General features: G+C 38.0%; 1 protein-coding gene and 1 non-coding gene across 3 annotated transcripts in view; one reads left to right on the top strand and one right to left on the bottom strand.

The window, feature by feature from the left end:
* The window catches only part of LOC124165232 (cartilage oligomeric matrix protein), a 248320-nt gene that overhangs the window by 125131 nt on the left and 104665 nt on the right, over nt 1–18524 (top strand). The gene's annotated exons all lie outside the window — the stretch shown is intronic.
* On the bottom strand, nt 13410–13480 carry Trnag-gcc. Its single transcript has one exon. It is a non-coding gene; the product is annotated as a tRNA-Gly (tRNA).

Here is an 18524-nt window from a genome sequence, read left to right as displayed (position 1 = left end):
GAATATATATATTTTGAAATGGTCATCATCGTCTTAAGTGTAATATTCTGAATTCCACTTCTAATTTTAGTTACAAAACTGCAATTCAATTATAAATTCTGAAGTTAGCAAGGTGTACCTCATTTTTCTATTGAAAGTCATTCGAATTTAGATTGTTTAAATAGCCAAACGGGAGCGAAATGCTTTTTAAACACTAGAAAACTGACTCCTAAATTATCTAAATCACACTCAATCTGTACCCAGTTTCAAAGAGGTTTTAATTATTGCGAGGAGGAGATGGATATTGTTTTTTTCCTAAACTGTATTGTGGTTCAACCAAACCAAAGAAAAGGGTTAATAGTGCACAATCTCAAACTGGACCCCCTGAAATACAACCCCTTCTCGAAAAAAGAAAATTTATTCTTGTAACGGCATTGTTTTAATAAATATGCATTTAAGTGCAGCCAATCAGCTACTCATTACACAAAATTAGTGTGTCAACCCATGATACCCATTCATTAATCCAAGGTAGTTAATTATCTTGCACAAAAAGCCATTTCCCAAAATAAGTAAAACCAAAACAAGAGGATTTACGACTGAGGATTTACTTAAAAACGAGATAATATTATTCGATTCTATCTATTAAAAATTTAAAACTCTTTCTCTCTATGGTATATAAGTTACTTAATTAGGCCAAAATAATAAAAAATTCAAATTGATTATCATTTAATATTGCCTTGTCATCAGAAGCAGGTAAATGTACAAAATTACAAAGTACACCTAATATGTATAAAATATGAAGCTAATCTGACCATGGGAAGTGGGATAAAAATTAATTACAACATTCTATCGGTGAAACAGACAAACAGAATAGCAACGTAAGAAAGAGCACGTAAAAAAAACCTTGTGGCCACAAATCTGGGTTTGTGAATGAATCATAATTCTCAGGAAGAAATAATATCCAATCGCATATGAATACAAAAACATCCCCGGAGAAGCTCTGAGATCTAGCACACATTAATTCCAGTCATGTCCAAACGCTTGTTTCCACAAGGCTCCTTAATGTGTCCGCCGATGGCCTGGAGATGAAGAGGAGATCCAATCCCCAAAGGAACTCTGAAATGGCAACAGCCAGAGGAAGACCCGTCTTATTTACGTTCCTGACGTAATTGGCTCCGCGGGAGTCCCAGGACTGGTTGCGACAGGTCGTCATCCCTTAATTAAGCCTTGGGAATCTCAGGAGAGACTAGAGGACAGGTGTAATAGAGGGTGCGAGTGGGATGAGGAATCAAAAAGATGTTCGCGAGGTGTGATCCCCTTCCCCAGCTGCATTTAACATCGTCCAACGACGCGTGGATTGCCACTGGATACGCGGGTGGTAAACAGTGGTAAACAGTCCAATGACGAAATGGGGGCGCGGAACGCGAAATATTTGTTTGGGACACAGATCAAAGAATCGAAGACGGGAAAAAGCACTGCAATCGAGCGTACATACCGAGATCTATTCAAAAACTCTTTCATGGTAGCCCGAAAGATAAATGGAAAATAAAATAATAAAACTTTTTAAGTTTCACTGGCATATTTGAATAGGAACAAATAGATATTTCCCGTAATTAGTCAATTTTTATTTACTAGTGAACCTCACGATCATTAGTCAATTTTGTCGGTGAGTCATTCCTTACAACAAGCAGACCTAGGTTAACCTTAACTAACATTAAAGAAGCGTTTCTTTCTTTACATGGGGACGAAGATATTTAATTTACTGCCCGCTAAAAATTTAATCCTTAAATAAAATGTTAGCATTTGCCAAATACTGGCTTTTCTCTTAAGAAATAATTGACAATTTATTTATTTTGATGTTATTCCTTTAAACTTATGTAATATTTACCGCGTTATTTTTTTGACAGACATTTTTGTTATTTGATGGTGGCTCAATTGTGACCTCTTGAACTTGGAGACCACCTAAAGCCCCTTCCCTTTGTAAAGCAATCCTATGATTGGTGTGACGCAGCTCTTTATTCCTCTCTCCTATCCGCTAGTATTTTCATAGTGACGTATTTCTTCTCCTTAACACCCTTTTTAACCTGTCTAATGTAACTCATGCGGGACATTCCCTTGCCCTTCTTCCCTTCCACACGTTCTACGATTGTTTTCATCTGGCCATCATGTCTGATAATGTGGCCAACTAAGTTTTCTCGTCTAATCCTTAAGGTTTTAAGAAGACTTCTCTTTTCTTACACTCATCATAGCATTTTCTCATTATTTATTCGGTCGATCCAATTCGTCTTCATCATTCTTCGATAGCAACTTATTTTGAGTGATTCACCTCTTAACTTCTCTGTTGCCAAGTTTATTATTTTATTTTCCATAATCGAAAGGTTTAACATAGATAAGCCTGTTGTTATCAGTTATCTTGTGGAAGATAAAATTGTAATAATTAAGATTTTTTAATTGCCTTAAATATTTATCAGTCGTAAATTTAGTTAATTACTTCATCACTAACATAATTCACAGTGTCCGGCGATATCTGGTGGAAATGTTTTATATCCATGAGAATAAAATAAAATGGTAAACTTCCACACAATTTTATTTACAAAGTACCGACCCGGTTTCGACTAAATAAAATTGTGTGGAAGTTTACCATTTTATTTTATTGTCATGGATACTCCATCACTGACGGGGTGGAATACTAAATACCCGCCTTCTCCTTAAGGTTTTAAGAAGACTTCTCTTTCCCTACAGTCATCCTAAAACGTCCTCATTATTTATTCAGTCGATCCATTTTATCTTCATCATTCTTCGATAGCACCGCATTTAGAATACTTCAACTGTCAACGTTCTGGAGTAAAGTTTAGTGTTTTATTTTCCATGATGAAAAGGTTACATTATTTCATGCCGTTAAGCCTGAAGTTATCAGTTATATTCCGGAAGGTAAAATTGTAATAATGCAGGTTTTTAAATACAAATTTTGCACATTTTTTCATTTGGTTTATTTCTCCATTTGCGTCCTTGTAGATGACTCGAGATTATTTCATTCAATTGACGCGCTGAGAAAGCACCGGATCATTCTTCAATTTAGTATTTTTGTGAGAAGTTTTTTAAACATAATTGTGAGATAGGTTAAACTCATCCAGGTAATGTTTTGAAAACGAGGAAAACTTTTCTACTTCAAAACATTTCTTTCGTTCTATTACATTTAAGCATCTTTCTCTTAAGGTATTAAATTTTTAATTATGTAAGATTTACATGCCTACAGCAAAGGATGTCACTGATTGTGAGATGACTAGTAAAATTCCACGACTTTATATCGTCAATTACTTCTATCTCTTCCTTTTTCCAGCCAGAGTAGATAGTTTGTGAGGAGCTGAACTGACATGAATTAATAAAATAGGTCCGACTCCGAATTGAACTTAATGGAATGTTTGCATCACAGCGGGATATTAAGTTTACCAAGCGCAAGCAGGGACATCATAAATAACTCGAAGGCCAAACATCCAAAAATCTTTTAGTCGCTTTTAAATTAAAAGATAAAACGTCAACATTGAACTGGTCTCATGCACAAAAAGCCATATCAACAGATTTATGCAAAGATATGCTACTAGGATAGTAAACAAAGCGATAAGTCAAGTTTAATTTGACTAGGCCACTATTCTTTATGATGCGACCATAATAGTATATGAAAAAACAAGGAGCAATTTATCTAAGAATGTTTATGCGGCTCCGGATATATATTCGTGATTAATGAAAATACATATTCTAACTGTGAGATAGCAACGTCGAATATATCGTATGATGATCACAAACCAAAGGAAGGATTTCTTGACACCTGCCTATTTATAAATGCTAGCCTGAGCGTAATAAAAATTCACTATCTAAGGTGAAAGGCTTTGTTAGAATAAAGCTCTTGGACTTATCATTGGTATTAAAACTTCTGTTATGTAACACAACTCAACTTTATTACTTGCGTGAGGAAGAGTGATAAAAACTGACAGGAGAATAGTAGATTCTCTGGGGGTCAGTAGAAAACAAAATAAAACTTTTTTGGATTATTATCATCTGTTAAATTTTTATTCTAAGTTTTGGAAAACAAAACTCTGGTAACATATTTCCACTAAAGTTAAGTTATCAATAATTCATAGGAAGAAAAATAAATCTCCCCTATTCGCAAAAAATATATTCAGTGCTGGATTGGTTTATTTACTTTAAATTAACCGATTTAAATCCATTTACGGATGAAAAATCGTAAGTTTTCCCGGCGTATTGTAGACAATGTAGGTTAAATAGGTCCTCAGCTTTTTACGCGAACAGTTACCCGTGAAACCTACCATATATAGGAGTTTTACATCGTCTGAGATTACCAATGCACGCATGAGGCACAGCGCTCAGGGAAACATCTCTTAACCTATTAAAATTGCCCATGGTCGGAAAGTTTCGTCCGTTTGATAGTGTATTGATAATCCTTATTTAAGCCAAGTCCGCCCTGCTAGCAGCCTGCATTGTGGCGGTGCTCATAGCCTCACACCCAGGAGGCCTCAAACAGCAGCAGTCAGACATCACGCTGGCTTTTCCCAGCACTCATGCTTAGCCGTCGCGTTTTCGCGCGCTTGAAAATTTTCACTCTTCATTTAATCGCGAAAAATAGATATCGTCGTTTTAAAAATCTAAAAGCGTGAAATGTGTACTCCAGGAGTAATAATATTTCGATTTTTCCAATAAAAAAATAATAGGAAACCACCTTATTGCAAAATCCATGACAGTCTTCCGCCGGTGTTTTGAACTATCTAGCCACCCAATCACTCACTTTTTCCCAGTGTTATACTCCCCAACTTAACCACCTGCCCTTTCGGGCTTTTTAAACTATGGCGATAGACGATTGCCCAAGGAGGTTTGACAGAAGAGGGTGGAAGCGATGAAAGGAATGAGATCTGCAGATGTCTGCCGCGCAACGTTTTGGGAACGGTTCCAAATCGGACAAGAAGAAAGGGAATTCAAACAATGGCATGGGAAGAATGGACCCCCCCCCCAACCCTAGGCACAAGGAACAAAACACATCCCCCTCTGATATTTTCTTTTTATTCAAGGGTGGAAGCGAACGTGAGCACTTCAATGATGGCCTCCGATGAAAGACAAAAGTTTAATTGATTTACAATTAATGACTTTTGACCCAGACATTGCAATCAAATCCCAAATGGGATGAGCAGCCGTGAGTGTTTCTCCGGTCTGTGACCTCGGGAATGGGGTAGCTTTCCTACTTTAACGTTGCGTTGCCCCGTAATTCTCATATTCTTCAAGGCACCATCTCGTTTCACAAGCCGTGTGTATTTCAAAATTTATTTTAATAGGGGATGTTCGTCAAGTGGGCTTTTAAATGTTTACCATCATTATTTGATTTAAGCTGTATCATTACCTATTACCAAATTTACTGGGCTCATTATTTCGTCCTTCATTGGTTACAAGATAACAAAGTCGAAAGGAAATTTTGAATTTCACATAAGAATGAAAACGCGAGGTTATTGTTATATACACCAAAGATAACATTTACTATGAAAAATATCATTCAGCATAGCAGGGATTCGAATATGGCTATCTATTATCTAGATTGCCATTCTAGTATGCTATCTGAGATTAGTACCTGAACATTTTAAATCTAATTTTAAATGCATGAAACCTTTCAGTATACTGGCGAGTTCCCATGTTCGAATATTTTTTTACAACAGTAACCAGATAAAAGGTAAGCTAAATGGTAGCATCAAACGTTTGAAATGAGGAATGACTTAGATTCTCGCTAACTTCATAACTTTTTAGAATCGTTATCCAATCTGACTCGGGGAGGATAGGTAGGGTAGGATAGATAACCTGGTAGGTAGCGTTATACGTTGAAATTGAGGAAATTAAGAGTTAGACTCTGGTTTACTTCATACCTTTAAATGGCATTTTCCTCATCCAATCGTACTCGAAGAAGATATAATTTTGCGCGAGAAAAAAGGTTTTTTAAACAACCGAAAGGTTAAATCTAGCAATGAATACGCGATAAATTCCGGTCAATAAGAACACGAAGAGATTCTAAAAATATCCATGCACTCACCTCCGAAGATATAACCGGCATCCCTGACCGATTTGTCACATGAATCCCATTTCTTCTGAGTGTCAATTTTTCCACCGAAGACAGGTCCATTGATCGGCCCTCTCGATTGACGGATTCATTCTCAATGTGATCATCCTCGAAGTGGGGACAAAGAGCGCTTGACATTTGCGCGGGTGTGGTTGACAATGCGCGGGAGGCTGTTAACAGATGCGAGTGTCGACGCGATATTCCCGTTGCCCTCGCAACGGTGAATTGCGCCAATAGCGACGGTGAGATCAGCATGAGCGAAACAATTATTTCAGCAAGTCTTGCGCGGGTCTGAGCCGAGACAGAGGATCTGCGTTCTACAAACGTAAAAACAAAATAATTTTCTTTTTTTTCTGCAAACACTTAGGAATACGTCTACACGTTACGCCGATAGCTGCCTCAATGAGCGTGCGGTAGGGGTGGTTAGAACAACATCTATTAAAAATAAAAAGTAAACGCTCAAACTAAGTCTGAAGAATCGCATGGTTAAGGTATTATCTTCCTGATTTACTAATTTCAATAGTACTGCCATCCAAATAAAATGAATGTTGAATGCTGTTAAAATGGATTATACGTCATTTTGCCGAAAATAATATATCAATCGATGATCCATTAGAATCAGAGTAAAATTAAATATAGGCAAGTCATCGTACTTATTATTAAGCAATTAGAAAAGTAATTCGTTCAATGATATCAGGCTCAACTATGTGGAAGTTGATATTCGAAAATAAAAATAAGACTTCGTTGACTTCTATTGATTTATTTCCTGTTGTACTTGATAATGACCTCTATGGTTCGAAACATGTCGTACCGAGGAAATCAATAAGTGTAAGTCAACGAAGTCTTCTTTTCATTTTAGAAAAGTAATACTGCGAATTAAGCCAAATCACGTTAGGCACTTGCAGATGACGCTAAGGTCACCTTACGCGGCTGGAAAGGTATTAAGTTAAAATTATAAGGATAAAATTATCAATAAACCCGAATTTCCATGTTAACTTCAATCGTTGTCAGCTAAGATGGCAACACCTTTATTCAAAATAATTATGCTAGAAGCCCACATTTTGGATCTTGCGGTCGAGATCCTTCATTGGAATGGAAATTATAGTTGGGAAAGAACGTTGAAACTGGAGTTGTGGAATAAGTAATAAAAATTGATCTTTACTTCAGTTACCCCATTTTAGACATCAGCCATTGAAAATAACCCCGAATTTCTCTGTATTTTTTAGCTGAAACTAGTTTTTAAAGTGTTATCCACAGAAATGAAAATTATAATATGAGAATAATAAAAGATTTTCCCCAAATTATGAACCACCCTTAATGAAATACCAATGAAAAGAGCTCACATCCTCATGCAACGATCATGAGTTGGTCAATCACATCGATATCATGATAAAGATAAAACAGTTGTTTCATTTTCGCAGGTTTTATTTCATAACCGACCTAGGTTAAGACAAAATACACAGTCAAAGATACACTGTTTTATGTTCCACAGAAGTTTACTTGAACGACCCAGGTTTCAACATTACACTATGTCATTTAAAAGGTGAATATATAAATAAAATGTGAATGAAAATCACAAAGTGTGCTGTCGAAACCTGGGTCGGTCAAGTGAACTTCCGTAGAACGTACAATAGTGTATCTTTTGTTATGTTTCCTGTCACCAAGTTCCACCAAATATCACGATCAAGCATTAGGTTAAATAAACACATCATTATCAGGGACCTTGTATATTGTTGAAACCTTGGTTGGTTAACAAATAAAATCTGTGGAAATAAAACAACGTTTTCACAATTTTAATGACATCGATTCTCGATTTCTACAATGCATCACCAAAGACGTTAAACTCAATTTAGTCAATAACATTTTAAGGTCAGCTGACGTCTATTATCGGAGTCCTCGGGATCAAATAATTGAACGATAATTCTTGCGATCGCACTAATATCCAATTCATTCACGAGGAATCAGCGTCTCCCTTCGTGGCGTAGCGTCGCGAGAACAGAGAGAAATTCTCGAAAATCCTAAGTATCCCACGAAGTGACATTCCGAGTGAGATGGTTGGTATATATCAGCGGCCGCATCTCTTCTGTAGCTGGAAGAGGAGATACGAGTGAGGGGACGACCCCCAAGTCTTTTTAAGATGGTTTGAGCCTGACCTCTACACGCACATAGACAATAACCGCGAATTTATCAGCATTTTTAGCTAAAATTTGTTTTCAAAGTTATAGCAACAGGAATTAAAATTAAAATATCACAATGATACAAGATTTTTCCCAAATCGAGAACTTTTCTCAACGATAGACTAATGAAAAGAAGTTACGTTGCTGTATAATTACCATGAGTGAGTCGAATACATTTATATTATGATTAGGATGAAACAATTGTTTTTTCCCACACCACAGATTATATTTCTAAACTGACCAATGACCTTTATAACGACAGTCTTTCTAGTCTAAACCTAGGTCGGTTAAGAAATAAAATCTATGGAAATAAAAAACTGTTTTGTAATTATTATGACATCGATTACCGACTTCTACAGTGCATCGCCAAAGATGTTAAACTTAATTTAGTCAATCACATAGTAAGGCCAGCTGACGTCTATTATCGGAGTCCTCGGGAACAAATAATTAAACGATAACCCTTGCAATCCCACTAATGGCCATTCACGAGGAATCAGCGTCTCCCTTCGTCGCGAGAAACTGAGAGAAATTCTCAAAAATCTTAAGTATCCCACGAAGAGAGATTCCGAGCGAGGGGGAGGTCTATCTCAGCATTTGCATCTCTGTAGCTGGAAGAGGAGATATGAGGGAAAGGACGACCCCTAAGTCTCTTCAAGGTGGTTTGAACCTGACCTCTACACGCACATTGGCAATAACCGCGAATTTATCTGTATTTTTAGCTAAACTTGGTTTTCAAAGCGTTAGAAACAGAAATTAAAAATGATACAAGATTTTTCCCAAATCGATAACTTTCCACAGTGAAGGACCAATGAAAAGAACTTACATTCTTTTATAACGATCAAGAGTCAGTCGTTCACATCCATATTATGATTAGGATAAAACATTAATTTTATCTCCGCAGATTTTATTCCTAATCCGATCTAGATTTCGACAATATACACTTCATTATCAAGCACGTCGTATATTGTTGAAACCTAGGTCGGTTAAGAAATAAAATCTATGAAATAAATAACTGTTTTGTAATTATCATGACATCTATTCCCGATTTCTACAATGCATCGCCAAATATGTTAAACTTAATTTATGTTAAAAAAGTTCTTGGAGTGTAGGTCAACGTATGTTATCCAAAAAAGTTTTAGCCAACGTTTCTGTTTATTTTAAACTATCATCAGGGCTTAACTTTGTACATATTTAAACGATTTTACATATTTATTGATATACACTGTAAGGCCAGCTGTAAAACTTAATTTAGTCAATCACATAGTTAGGCCAGCTGGCGTCTATTATCGGAGTCCTCGGGAACAAATAATTGAACGATAACCCTTGCAATCTCACTAATGGCCATTCACGAGGAATCAGCGACTCCCTTCGTCGCGAGAAACTGAGAGAAATTCTCAAAAATCCTAAGTATCCCACGAAGAGACATTCCGAGCGAGAGGGAGGTCTATCTCAGCAGTCTCATCTCTGTAGCTGGAAGGGAGATACGAGGGAGAGGACGACCCCCAAGTCTCCTTAAGGTGGTTTGAACCTGACCTCTCCACACACACGAGCAGATCGCCTCTCCCGTAAGTCAAGGCAGGAAGGTTCATTTGTCATCGGGATTTGCATAACGCCCGCCCGGCGAAACTCCTCCAACGACGAGTCGTACACGGTGTTTAAGGGTCACGTCCGTCCTCCTCCGCGAAAGTATTAGATCTCTTGATACATCCCCCGCACTTATTTACGTCAAGAGGCGCCTGTCCAAACAAACGGCGAAAGATTTGACCGTTTCCAACTACCAAACAAATGAGGGAGTTCGTCATTCGAAATACAGGATTGTGAGACAATTTCAGAGAGTCAGCCGAATCAGTGGCGCAGCGAGGGGGGTTTTGGGGGATAAAACCCCCCCCCAGAGCTCAGAATTTTTTTAAAGTTTAATCCATTTTACTTAATTGGATTAATAATGCTTACAGAATAGGGAAAATATTAATAAAAATATCCCTCCGAAAGCCGTAAAACTCACCATTTTGAACCATTTATCTTGAAAATTTTCTGAAGGAGTGCCCCCGCAACTCCCCCTTACCCTGGCGGGTATTCCACACCCCCAGACACCCCATTATTAGTTGTGCCTAAAATCCACCCTAGTCTTAATTCCTAGCTGCGCCCCTGAGCCGAATAGGTATTATTTCATTTAGAATGTCACTGATTAACCTTTCGTCAGGCGCAACACTGGTATTGCTGAGTTCAGGCGTATTGTGCCTGACAGGCACCGATGTGAAAAAACACCTTAAACCTTAGAATTAACTCAGTGGTACACCTTTTAAGTTCAAATCACCATTGTTAGTGGTTTAGCACTTCAATGCTACCTTAAGTTCTTGCATGGACCTCTTTACACACCGTCATACTGCCTCGAACCGATCCATCAAGGTGCGATTTAACGTGATCTTAAGGCTATTAAGTATTATTATATGTAATGTATTTTAGTTTGTCAAATCTATAAGAACGGTATTTTTATTTGCTATCATATTTTTTAAATACTTTTATTTAGCTTAATTGCGCCATTAATTTGCTTAATTATGCAGAATAATCCGCCACTGATCTGTCGGCATAAATGCGAAAATTGAAATGTTGCATAGAACATGTCAATCAAAACATATTGCATAACGCCCGCTCGGTAAAACATTTTATTATAGAAGCATTTTATTATTTATACTCTTTATGTTTCAAAAAAGTCTAAGTATAGTGGCTGTGTTTATATATATTCAGTCAGGCCGCATTTTTACCCCCTGATTTCTGGCTCCTTCAATCTATTACAGCACCGTTCTCCACGTCCTTTTTGTACGCTGTTCCTAACCCTTTCTTTCGTTCCCTCTGAATTTATTTGTATGTTTGCGCCTAAGGTGTCGCGTGAATGAATGAAGAAAAGTAAAATATATGATACACATATTCCAGGGTGGCCAGCCAGATCATTATGGCTGGCCAACCCTGCAATAGATTATTTCTCTTCTACTTACCATAACTATTTTTGTAAATACTTCTACTCGGAAGCAACACGTAGGTGTGCAACTACAGAATCTTAAAAAAATTTAATTACAATTTCGTAGTTCGCTACGAAATCAGAATTCTCATTACATAAATCACGGTAGCTCTGAAAAGATCTCACACCCCACTAAGATTCTTAAGAGTGTATCACGAAAGTATACGCGACGGATTTTATATCACCTGAAGGTTCAATTAACGTCCACATTATTACGCACTTAAAAAAAATACCGACTGGACTTCTACATAAATTAAAGCAGGGATAAATAAGCCATCGAAAATTACGGCACGCATCAAATAAGTATGTACATGCGACCCAGCCAATCGCAAAGACGAACTCGGCAACTGGCAGGGGGACGTAAATTTTATTTCCTCAGCATCCCGCCAGGTGGTGGTGGTGAGGCTGCTGATGGGAGAATTTATATCCTTCGCCGTGCAGCGTCCGAGCAGGAGAACCCGAAGTAGTCTCTCCGCATCGGAAGGGCATTAAATTTGATGGTTCGCAAATTAACGACCTCTTCCGTCATAGTCATCCCGCTCCGTGAGGATATGACCTCACCGCATGGTTGGGGAACCGGCAGCCGGAGAACGATGTAATTCACGAAGATGCTCGGAATGAGATAAAAAAGGCTACCGTAATAGCGTTCCAGAGGCGAAAATGGTGTGAGAAGGGGTCAATTACCATAACCGGTCGGTCATACGTTGATCGAGAGGTTTTTGAAAGAGGGAAGATTGGTGGGATTAGTATTTTTGCTTTTTTTATCTTTTCCGCCGAAAGTGGAATGGGACGGAAGTTTTACCCAGCACCATCACCCGGGGGCTCATAGCCGCGTGACATCGACAGTGATCATAATCTAGTGCAAGGGCGTACCCAGGATCATGACTAGGGAGGGGCAAGCCAAGTTGTGACATTTTATCGTGGAAAAGGTGAATGAAACCAACATTTTAAGAACATTATAACAGCGCTTTATTGGTTTATGGGATTATTTCCTTGAAAAAAAATATTTTTATTTTAGTTACATATCTTATACCAATACGTATCATTTTTCGTGGGTTTAAAGAAAATTTGTTGAATACTTTCGTTTCAATTCAGTACTGATTGTGCTTAAAGACTTATGCGATTTTTGGTTACTTTTAAAATAATAAAATTAAATAATACTTTTAGCCAATTTCACTCTAGATCATTTTCAGACCTACGTTTCGATAATTTACCATGATAATGACAAGCAAAATTGTCGAAACATCGGTCGTGGAATAAGTGTGGAATTGATTAATAGTATTATTTGTTGTGACAGTGAACATACCCACAGCCCCGAGAGGACACGTTAGACGTTTTAAAACAATTACGCGGATAAAACACAAAAAAAAACATTAATATTGACGAACATGGACCGCAACGGTTTTAGCAATTGACGAATCCTAAGGTTGGTTGACTGCACCGCTCCATCCCAACATATCTAATGTTAAATTCCCCGCATCTCTTCTTTGCATTATTTTCTTCTTTATTTGCCCCGCATATTTGCAACAGGGTCTTCCACTTGCGATCCATCCCTATAGTTTTCCTTCAATTTTACTCCATAGGTAAATGATAATAAGTCGTTAGGTATATAAACATTATGCTGTTAAAAGAATCGCTTGAATTGTATTAAATCCGGAGCTGTCGCTGGTACGGATGGAAGTCCAAACGGTATTTCAGCTAGATTTCATAGTTATAGCACTGATATGGAAGACCACATAATACATTCCTAAACTTGGTGAAATATCGCTCGCACGATCGCCACCCGTTGCCCTAAGGACCATGCAGAGCATAAAGTGAATGCATAGAAATGTACTACCACATAATTATGATAATCTATGTATTGAGGATAGATGTTTAACAATTCAAGCTTAGGTGATAAGTTTAATAATATGATAAGTTTGGTGATAAGTTTAATAATATGACGACTTAAAACACTATGTTTTGTACTTGTGTACGCAAGTGTATGAGATACAATGAAAGAAGAATGCACGAATAGTGGAAGAAAAATCTCATTAAAAAAGAAATATTTAATGTGAGCCACAAACTTTGGCCATAGTTGATAAGGGCAAAGTGATACACTTAATTTAAACAGAGGAAAAAAAGTTGCATCGGCCGGGAATCGAACCCGGGCCGCCCGCGTGGCAGGCGAGCATTCTACCACTGAACCACCGATGCCCATGACGAAGAGGGGCAATTTTTGGCTATTGAAACCTCATCCTATGTTAGGGAGATTCCTGTTGCATTGATTCATCGGGGGCGCATCCTGTACAAGGACTCTTGACAGTCCCCCTCCTTTTATCTCCTTTCAGCAAACTTAGGGATTCTTCTCAGCCCCTTTTCAGCACTGACTTGCGCATCACGCCCAAGTACTTTCTTTTGCCCAACCAGAAATTCCTGTATACTCCCGTTATTCATTGCGGAGTGCTCATTGCATTGTTTTCATTTTTTCTACTAGTTATTCAAAAAAAGTAGACCGAGAATCACTGATACAATAGATACTGATATGTAGATTAAATAAAAAGTTAAAATATACAGGAACCACCAGGCTCAGTGATAGGGTGACGGCGAGCAACGTGCCTTAGTCCCTCTTCTCACGGCAGGTAGACAGAAGGGGGAGATAACCAAATTTTGATATCGAAATATCACGGCGATACATTGAGCACGCAATAAAATCGCGACATTCAGATGTTCAGAAGAATCGGTAAAATCGGACTACATTAATGATGACATGCGAATCATGGTGCTTACAAAAAAATTTACTGATACGAAGCGTTAATCGTGAATGCGTAGATAAACCAACAACGATTTATTGTCAAATTTCATGGCCTGTTGCCTTCCACGCGATATGCATGAAATATCGCAATAAATATTAAATTCATATCGCAATATCATTTGCCTCTATTACTGGCGTCGCATTTAAGTACGAACATGACATCGAGCATTAAAAAGAATAATTCGACAACGTGCTCCATCTATTCAAGCCAGAATGAGAAGCAAATATTAATTTGGGAAAAAATCGATAATTTTCCAGTATCGATGTCCGTGTATCGATACAAATTTGCTGCTCATGGTCGAAAAATGGTCTTTCAAAAATTTTCCACTTATTTAAAAAGATGTCTTTATAAAACTTTAATTTCATGCGTGCTGAAGTTTATCGTTTTGAATTGAGTCGATATATTGTAGAACAATGCGTCCTCATACACAGGGCAAGAGCAAGATTTCTGCCGCATTAGTTAAAATAAACATCGCAGGTTTTTTTCTAGATACGATTCTGGTGTTTCATTTTGATTCTAATTAAAAAATGATTCTGAAGAAAGCTAACCGGCACGGCATCCGTGCGCAAATTGTAAAGGGTAATTTGAAGTGTTATTATTTAAGTATTCTACCGATGAAGTTAGATTTCTGAAGAGTATTTTTCGAATTACCTTAGCAATCCTCAATTGTAATTTGAGTATTTTACCGATTAAAGTAGATTTCCATGGCGTATTTACGAAGTATCGTTGCTATCCTTATTAAATCACCATACCAATTGATGTAGGTTTCCATGGAGTAAATCCGAGGTATTGTTGCTATATTTTGTTATTCTTAAAGCATCCTACTAACTTATGTAGGGTCAGGGCCATTCAAGAGGTTTTCGCGTGGGTTTAAAGACTACAAAAACATTATACGCACCATTCTTCTTACTAATCACAACTAGCTGCCCAGCCAAGATCATGACGGGAACACATGTTTCGACGCATAAATATTGATAGATGTCGCGATATTCAATCTGACCGATGGAGAGTCATCCAGTAAATCACCATTCTCATAGCATTGTCGCCCGAACTCAAACACGCCGCTCCTGCTAGTCGGTTCCGTACGATCCAAAGGTTCCGAGCGCTCCTCATTCCGAAGGGCGTGCTTGAATTATGTCCCGCTGCAAAAGAATGCGCTACAAGTTTCAAAGCGAACCGATAGTAGTGACGAAAGATTGAAGGCATGAGGGGAAATATACAGCGTATTTCAGGAGGTGGTTTGGGGAGGCATTTTTAGTATTTTTTGTCCATAAACATGGGGTCGCAACGCCTTAGTTACCGAGCTATGGCAACGCAAACATTTTGTTGAATGCACTTCGCAGTAACCATGGAAACTGTTTATCTCGGGTAGTCAGCCTTTTCGACTTTTTACTAAATGCTCTGGATATTTCGGGACATAAAAAAATCAAGATTGGACGAATATGTGCGATTATAATTCTCTGAAACAAATAATCTCAAAATGGGTGATTGCGCAATCGTATCGTTGACATTCACCCAAAGCTCTCATTTACGTAGGCTCAAAAATTAATAAATAATACCACGGCGGACACACTATTTTACTTCCTCAAAGAGATTTCGATTTTAAATTTTCTTAACATGATGACGAATGTAAAACCAAGAAATACTCCAGATAGAAACAGTAGTGGCATAAAATTGAAGTCGAACAAGCTAGGAGTTCAGCTAATTTCATTCCAGTATTATATATGAGAGGGTCAGAAGCCAAGGGTACAAGTGATTTCTGTTAGATTGTACTATTTCTCATGTGTGCAATAACAAAAGATATATGATTTAATTATGTTGATGGGTACCCAAGTTACGGTGATGTCATAATAATATATACATGTTGTTGATTGATTAAGCTCTTGTATCGTGAACGTGGCTGTACTACTTCATCAGAAAATAAAATAATAAGTGGAACATAAGTAAAGTACAACAATTTCTTCTTCTAAACAGAGTTAGTAACGGAAATTAGGCGAAGAAAACAAACCAGATCAATTAGATATTTGGTAGTGCATTTGATATTCCACTCTATGTCATCATAGAACAGAGACTCACTCGTATCCATTGGAAACCAAGTGTTTGTATAATTCTTCCAACAATTGACTATTCCTAACTCTGTTTAGAAGAAAAATCATTTGTACCCCTTGGATTCTCGACCCCTCATCTATGAGCTACATATATACTATGAGCTGCACGTATGTGAATAAGGGAAGAATATCAAGAAAGCAACTATTCTTACCGGAATTTATTTTCATGGAAATTTATGGGAAGAGGAGCTTCTATTGAACGAATAAGAACTTCTGGGAAAGTTAAAAGAAAAAATATAAAAATTATTTTGCTCAGGGAACATCGCGATATTTCAACACATTGGGCAGAGTAAGATTTAATTCGCAGTGGCCAGCCGGTGTCCCTCTCCGATCGGCGGAGGAGACGCCCTTGTCCCTCTCATTTCATCTTCGCGGATTGGATTCTACGCCCGTTGCCCTTTCCTTGTGACGCGAAGGCTCTTTCGAAGCGGTTATCTTTATTCGCTGTCACTTCCGCATCTTTCAACATAAAATACTACCAGTTCTCGGCTGAGACTAAATGTCACTTAAGGAAAACATTCAAAATGTGTCCTCTTAATCATGCTCTACCTGTTTTGTGGAAAAATTTTAGCTTTCCACTCAATGTCTTCAATAAATTGTAACAATTCTTGGTGACGAAGCAAATAAACAATGAGAATAACGTAATAATGGACAACAATTCTGGTTGACGATGCGTAACAAACAAAAAAATTGAGTATTGTAATGAAAATAGTGGTGTTCGGTTGTAATTTTGTATAATGATCGGTTGTAGGACTTCTTTGAGAAATTGCTGTTGGCTAGTTGCGGATACTTTAGCTGTAATATATTAATTCATGAATCTTTATTGTTATTTGACGTTGGACCTAGGTATCGAAATGCCTTCCCAAAACTAAGAAAAATCCTCTTTGACATTTTCTACTTTATTTTTCGAAGTGGCTCGTCAGTTCATCCGATTAAATCAATGTCCGCGAATATTACGAAAGAGGATCCTCAAGTCGGCCTCTAAATGTGTCGTCAACCACCGCGCATTTTAATGGGTTTCTAAAGTCCGCCACTAGCGTCGCTGACGGACAAATTGATCCGAGTTTCACGGGGAAATAATGTGTAATTAGGGGTTTTAACCGAAATTTACATTCATGATGATTTTATTTACCAAATTCATAAATATTCAATGCAATCCCTCGCAATTAAAAACATTGTACAACAAAATATTGTTTTAAGTGGATCGCTTTGAACTCATCACCGTGCTGAGGATATTTTTGAAAGCTGATTAAAATGCGACCGAATTGGATGCAGGAATCAACTTCAGTGGGTTGGGATTAGGCCTCCTCTATGAAATCACCTTGATTACAATCATAGAGTTACTAAAGGACAGCGCAGGCGACCATATAACAAGAAAGAAAGAAGAGAGGGATTTTCACCAATAATTACACAAATTACTGTTCACTTTAGATATTGCGGTTTTCTTAAAAGTAATCGCTATATTTTTACTTACCTTAATTACTTAAATTTAACCAAGGAAGCTGAAGATATCTCCGTATATACAAGTAGTCCCGTCGCACGTTCTCTTCAGGAAAACAGGATTTCCACGGACACTCAATATGGCGGAGGATTTTCAACCTGGCTTTACCCAGAATACGTCACGCCACCTCTGTTGAACTATACAGGGTGTCCCATTTATCTTGATCACCCGAAATCACTTTTTGTCCAGATGCAAATTCAAAAATGTGTCAAGCAAATGTTCATTAGCCGTCAGGGGGACATTAATCAGCATGATTGCCTTCCTTGTAGCTTTGTTATTTACAAAGATATGAACAGCGGTATGTCTTTTTTAAATGGCACCCTATATTTTTTATTCGGCAATTCATTTCCTCTCTTATAACTCCTCCTGTGTCAAGATAAATGGGACATCCTGTATACTCAAAGATTACAACAATGTCCCCGATGCGATAGCCATATTGGCAAATTACGTCAGCGCCTTCAGCGCTGCAGCGGTGATTTCAGTCGCGAACAGCTTATTCTATACTTCGCTCTATGAGGACGCTTGCCTGTTTAAGTCAAATCCATCTTCCCGCTCAATGAAAATTTTTCACCCGTACCCCATGGCAAGCGATATCGGGCGGATAATTCTATTAGGTACGGCGTAAAAAAGAGACGTTCGTGCTGAGCGTGACTGATCCGCAATGCGCTCATTATTAATCCGCACGGCTATCCTTCAACACCGTCAGCCGCAGGAATTCCAAAACCTCTCCTCAATCTCTCTAAGCTGGCCCTTTGATGTCGACACGTGAGTCCAAAGTCCTTTGCGACATTTTGCATAGCGCTCGGTTATATCGCCCACGCCCTTGCTCCCCATAC

Source organism: Ischnura elegans, chromosome 9 (genome assembly GCF_921293095.1).
Source record: "Ischnura elegans chromosome 9, ioIscEleg1.1, whole genome shotgun sequence".
NCBI lineage: Eukaryota > Metazoa > Arthropoda > Insecta > Odonata > Coenagrionidae > Ischnura > Ischnura elegans.
Note: the sequence above shows the minus strand (reverse complement) of the source record. Positions and strands in the feature narration are given on the sequence as shown.